This window comes from Pundamilia nyererei, unplaced genomic scaffold (assembly GCF_000239375.1).
Source record: "Pundamilia nyererei isolate P.nyererei 1_Seehausen unplaced genomic scaffold, PunNye1.0 scaffold00025, whole genome shotgun sequence".
In the NCBI taxonomy this organism is placed as follows: Eukaryota; Metazoa; Chordata; class Actinopteri; order Cichliformes; family Cichlidae; genus Pundamilia; species Pundamilia nyererei.
Window position 1 is genome coordinate 2,261,261 of NW_005187426.1, and position 6,961 is coordinate 2,268,221.

Genomic DNA, 6,961 nt, shown 5'->3' on the forward strand with positions numbered 1-6,961 from the left:
CACACACACACACACACACACACACACACACACACACACACACAACAATACAGTGAAAGTGTCTGCATAACATCTACATAGGTTAGTGTGGAATAAATCCATTTGCTTGTGCTTCCATGTCTTGTCACTAAACACAGCCCTTACATCTTTCTAATGTAAAATGTAAAAAATAATAGTAATATTCCCATTTACCTCTCTATTTCATATTTTTCTGCCCCCTTTTTTAATAAAAAAAAAAGTAACTATATGCAGTTATCAAGCTTGAAAATTACTTGTTTCTGCTTTTCCTAAAAATGATTTCCAAAGAACATTAAAGAAAGACGTAAGGAATTGCTTTAGTGTTAAAGTTTATTGGTCAAATATTATCACAGGATCCTAACACCTTGAATCCTTTGGGTGAGCTTGAACATTTTTCTTTTTGAAATTTTGGTATGTTCAAGGATGGTTTGTTTAACTCAGGAGGATCTAACCATTTTGTGGGCTTCGCTGGAAATCCTGTTGGTGTAGCACAGGACCTCCAGCTCCATATGAGATGGCTACAAACAGAAGGAGGAGTAACCAGCTGTCTCTCTGACCAGTAAACTCAATGCACATTACAGTGAATCTACAGCCATGCAATAAATAGAAAACAACTCTTACACTTAAAGAAAACTTTGTTCTTTCTAAGAGGGGGCCCATATTCCTGTCTTTTGAGGAAAAAATTGTTGCGATATAATTTATGGAGTCAACAGTTTGTGTCAAAGCAAAAGTGCTTGTTTTTGTCAGTGACAGGTTCAGATGCAATCTTGAAACTTGCAGACACAATTAGTTTTTACAGCTTCTCTAGTAAGCAGACACATCAAATGGGAAGTTATGCACAGCTTTTCACATGCACAAAAAAAATGTAACATGTAAGTAATGTATAACAAATAAGAATATGTTGGTGGTTTATTCTGCTTCAAGTATCCTCAATAGAGAGCTGTCCCAAGTGGCTGATCTTTGTGTGTACTTTAAGTGATATATAACAGAGTTATTAAATGGCACAGAACAAGCATTTATACTTTGACACGGTCAATTACCCAGCAGGATTACATACATACCACATTGTGGATTACATTATAACACAATCAGCAGCTATTTTGCAGCTGCTGATTGTGGTATTCAAGCTCAAAATGACACCGATTCCACACACCCAACAGACATAGTTTGAAAAAAAAAAAGCCAACACTTAGTGCAATATTTGTACTCTAAAGACTGAAATAAACCTAATATAAACTGCTAAAAGAGGAATGGTGCAAGGACCATGTGTCACACAGCTTTTAAATGAGATCTTGTCATTCCAGTGGAAACTTTGTAATCGACTGCTGCAGAACTGATGAAAATGTTTCAGTCCACAACTAATGTAAGTTTTAGACCTAAATCAAATTTTTCCTTTGCTTGCTGATTCATACTATTATATTTTTTTGTGTGCGCATGTTGTAGCTTATTAATGAAGCGAATTAAAGTTTTTTTTTCCCCCACAAATGAACAACATAAATAACACAGGGCACTCACCCCAAACACAGGCAGTAATTAACATAAAAGGGAAAGAAAGCCCATGAAAAGACAGCCATGCAAGCTGGAGTAAGAAGAGGGGGCAGAGGGTTCAATCAAGCCCTGCTTCCCAGGAGGTGTGCCTGAAAAGCATTCCTCCTCATTTTAGAAAATGTCAATTCATCTGGAGGGTGCAAACCTTAATGCCAAGGACAACCAGGCAAGCACGAAGTCCATTACATCTACACCGACCCACTCATAAATTGAGAGGAAGGGGAAAAAAAGAGACGTCTATAAGAGAAGTCACTGTTTTTGATAGCAAACACGCCATTACCCAACTGTGCAGCTATAACTGCAGAGGTTCGTGAGAGTCTGACTAAATACAATCTTAGGCAAAAGCTTTTTTATTCTTATCTTAAGTGGACTTCTTCAGTAATACATTTTAATTACCTACCATTGCATTCATGAGTGGGTTTAAAAGACTGTTGTCCACTTGGAAGCTAATTAAAAAAATTAAAATGAAAATGTTTTACTGCTGTTCATTATGTCTTGTCTTGCAAAGCACTTTGTAACATTGTTTTTGAAAGGTGCTAAAAAAGTGTATAAATAATAAAAATAATAATTAAAGTAATAATCAACAAACACGAGACAGCTTGGTTAACTGAATTACATTTCAAATTTAATTAGTCAGCAGGAATCAGTATATCAAGTTTTCTGCAACATTAGTTAAAAAATAAAAATAAAAACATCCATTACGAAAGTATAATTATGTTGATAGTTATCTTGCTAGTTGGTGAAATTAAACATACTACATACAAATTTTCTGCTACTTTCAGGCTGCAGAATAAAGGTCATTTTAGAAGGAACCATTGTGCCTATGTGGCCTCTCTAGCACTCAGCAGCACACTGAATGATATAACTCAAAAGACTTTATTACTTCTCTGCCAGCAGCCTAAATGTCACCTAATAGATTCCTAATTCAATGCACACAGATAATAAAGTGATATTTTAGTACTGTTACTATTATTAATAAAGCTAAAATTATTTCTTGTATTTATTGTATTCCAACCCTCTTTATCCTCAAAATCTAAAATCCATTCATCCATTCTAGCAGCTTAACTTCAGTTGTATTAAAGAAGGCAGATGGATTTTGAGTTTTGACTTAAATAAGGGAAGAGAGCCAATATTCCAGAAATCTGGAGGAAGTGAATTTCAAAATTGAGGGGGCAGAACGGCTGAAAGCTCTGTGCCCCACAGTGGTGAGCTGGGCAGAGGGAACAATAAGGTAAGTGGCGGACAAAGACCTAAAGGAATGAAAAGGAATAGTAATGTGGACTAAATAACATAAGTAGGGAGGGGCCAGGTCACGGATACTTTTGAAAGTGAGAAGTGATATTTTGAAAGGCAGCCAGTGAAGCAGTTGAAGAACAGGGGTGATGCGCTCTCTGGAGGGTGTGCAAATTATGATCTGGGCTGCAGAATTCTGCCGGAGTTTCAGTTCATGAAGGGACCTGTTAGGGAGACCAAAGAGAAGAGAATTACAATAATCAATCCGAGAAGTGACAAGGCTATGGAAAAGCATAGCAGCAGCATGGGGCTGGGAGGCTGGGGACGATTGATGTTATCTAAGTGGTAGTAGGCGGATCGGTGATGTGATTAATATGAGACTGAAATGTCGAAACTGTCGAGGATGACACCCAGACTCTTAACCTGAGGGGAATGAAGGATGGAGGAGTTGTCAATATTAATGGAAAACTTGTGGGATTTGGTTAGTGTGGAAGCTGTGCTCATGAGTAGTAGTTTTATTACTAATGAGTTTTAGAAAATTGGAGGAGAACCATGATTTAACCTCCATGAGACAGTCAGAAAGGGAGATGGGTGGAAAGGTGAAATTGGGTTTGGAATAAATATACAGGTGAGTGTCATCTGTGTGACAGTGAAAGTTAATATTGTATTTCCAAAATATGTGACCAAGTGGAAGCATGTAAATAATGAATAAAAGAGGCCCCAATACTGAACCCTGGGGCACACCAGCAGAAACAGAAAATGAACCTGAAGAGTAAGATTTGAGTTTAATGAACTGAGAGCGATCTGCATGATATGAGGTGAACCAGGCAAGGGGGGTATGATTAATGCCAATGAATGCAAGTCTTTTCAGAAAGATAGTGTGAGAAATCATATCAAAGGCCGTTTTAAGCAGCTTATTATTATTATTTTTTATAATAAATGCAATGAAAGAGATTTGATGTTTTCCATGACAGAATCATGTCTGTCACTTGAAGAACTGAAGATCAAAGGCATTCGATTCTGATTTTCAGCCTTGTCCCTTGCACACAGTTATTTCTCCAGATTCGCTGAATCTGTTGATGATATTATGTACTGTTGATGTACTGTGCAATAGTACTGTGCAATGTACTGGTTTTTTTGGGGGTTTTTTTGCCTGTCCCATTTGGTTCTTTAGCCGTCAGAATTGTTGTCCGAAGACCAACAACGATACCCAATGGATTTATTTTGCCAAATGGATCATCATGGCATTGCCGTATTGGTCCATTTGATCGACCTTTGTTTTTATTATTTATTTAATTTTATTTTCAGTTGTTACAGACGGGACAGACATGAGTGGGGGATAGGAAAGGGAGAAAGAAAGAGGAAGGAAAAGAAAAACACCTGTTGAGAGAGAAAGAATAGAAAACAAGCAAAAAAAACCAAAGCAACATACTAAACACAACACCATCGCATTAATCTAGCTAAGTGTAAACAGCAGTAAATACTAAATATTCAATGTTGTTGTGCAGCACGCAGGACAGACAGCGCACAATGTGCTTTGAAGTAGCAGCCAAGAAAGGTGTGATTTAAGTCTACGAACAGTGAACACCCGTGTGCACACCTGTGTGGATCAGCGCGCTTGTATTCAAATGGTTTCCACATGTAATGGTCTGCAAGAGGATGTAGAGAGCCATAGCCCTGTCCCCCAGGGCATGAAGCAGGCATGGAGGAGATCCAGGCCCCAGACATCCAGAGGCCCCAGAGTGCGAGAGCCCAAGGAGGACCACCGGAGGGGCATCCGTGCCACCCTCATGGGAAGGGCTGAGGATCCCCAGACGAGGGGTCACCCAGTAGCCACTGAGCAGAAGCTAGAGGGGGCTGCACCGGCGTGCCCGCCGGCTCTGCCGGCAGCCAGCTGTGCCACAGTGAACCAAGCCGCAGGCCCAGAGGCCGGAGGCCTGAGGGCTCCCCGCGCCCCGGAAGAGGCCTGACCGAGCAACAGGCACCAGGCCCCGCCAAATAGCCACCGGGAGTGAGCTGGTACATACCTGAGCGCCCAGCCCCGGACACCAAGAACCACCAATGTACCGACCCCTGAGGGCATCGGTCACCGGCAGGGAGTGTGGTGAGGGGAGATAGGCCTCCACCCTTTGGAGGGCCTGGGAGTTCCCAGAGAGGTGGAGTCTAAGACCCGACCTGTGCAATGTACTGTTGATGTACTGTGCAATGGTCTTCATAATTTTACATTGAGGAACTTAATTCTGAAACTGTTCCACAATTTGGAGATGAAGTATTTTGGAAACCGATGAACCTTTGCCCATCTTTACCTCTGCGAAACTCTAACAAGTCCATCCCCAAGATGCTCTTTTTTTATCTTCCGTTATGTTACTCTTCTGGTGCCAATTAATCTAATTAGTTAGCAAAATCTTACTCCATCTGTTTCTTTTAAGTATCAGCCTTTTACAGCCTTTTGTTTCCCCTCCCCCACCCCACCCCACCCCAACCTTTTTTTAGACATGTTGCTGCAATCAAATTCAAGATGAACTTGTATTTTTAATGAAATAGTAAAATGTCTCACTCGTTGTATGTTTTTATTTACATTCTGATCAGCTTTCCAACTTTTCTGGCATTGGGGTTATAGTTTATGAATGAAAAACCGTTAATGTTAGCAGTAGTTGTAAATCTAAGGAGTAAAACACACATCAGTCAACTAAAGCAAGATGAAAGAACTTTGAAGTCCACGGAATTCTTTCAACAGCTTATTTGCAGCCAAGAAGGCAAATGTAACCTGATGGATGTAGAACTGCATCTATTATTTAAGAGAGCCAAAGATATGGAAACTAAAAACACTCTCCCAAAAATAAATAATAAAGATGAAAACCAAATACTTTTACATCACAAATTCAAGTATTTAAAGGTAAATTGCCAGAATTTTAAGCAGGGTATTGCCCTGAAGTATGTGTGCATGAATACCTCCCAAGTCTGAGCACTGCCTAAAATATTCATGACCTGCTTTGGATAAGAAAGAAATATTGTCCTCCTCTTGGTTTGTCTATAAGTAGCACTGTCACATGAATGCTGAACACCACCAACTCTGTCTTTTCTAGATCTCAGCTGTGGGTCATGCAGTTTACTTTTTCCAATTTTACTTGCTGTGTTTAGCTGGTATTACTTCATGGAAAAACTGGCAGATGAGTTGTGTCTTAACTTGTGATTAATAAAGGTATCTAACACCCAGGCAGGTACGAAGATGTAAAATCACCTGAAATATAATCTGAAGAACAAATCATCAATAGGACAAAGTTTAAATATGGAAATAATTGTAAAATTATGTGATCATTTATTACCAATTTATAGGCAAATTTTCGGTCGTCAATGCTCTTATATTGTACTTTGCATATATTTTATGATTTGTTAACATGAACACCTCCAGAATAGCTCTGGTGCTGTCAATCCACCAGCACAGCTCCCCTGGGAATCTGCTGTCAACACTGATAGACATAATCGTTTTCCCAGTCTCTCAAAACATGCAATTACAAAGAGCCTGAACTTGATTGCATTTTTCCCACTGGGCTGTCAAAATGAAGCAAATTAAATTCCATGTTACAAATTTAAATAATAAAATTCAATATAAAAGTCCACTAAGAGTATTGGTGGTTGAGATCTTTCACCATTGTGCATTCTAATGAACTGTTGCACCAAACGGATTGTTGCTGTGATGCTCCATGTGCTTTGGGGGAGCCAAAAACTGGGTTGTGAACTGTCCTCTGGGATTTCACATCATCCCACAGAAATATCAGCACAGGTCCCTATTATCACATTACAGGTGATCTTAAACTTTTAAATGCATGTTCATTTAAAATTTCAATAACATGACTTTCTCACAAGATTTAAATGAAACGGGACCTGCCATAACAAGGCATGCATTCATGCCTACTGTAGAAGAAGTAGCACAGTGAGGATTCTTTTTCAAAAGCAACATCAGCATTTTTTTTTATTGAAAGTTTTGTAATTATGACAGTCATCCACATGAAAAAAAACAAACACAGTAAAAAAACCAAACAAACAGCTCATGATCATCACTTCACCCTCATGGTGTGTTTAGACCAAACACAAATCCCTCTTTTCCCATGATTACATATAGAGATAAAAATTTGGGCCTCAGTCATCTTTATGGACCACC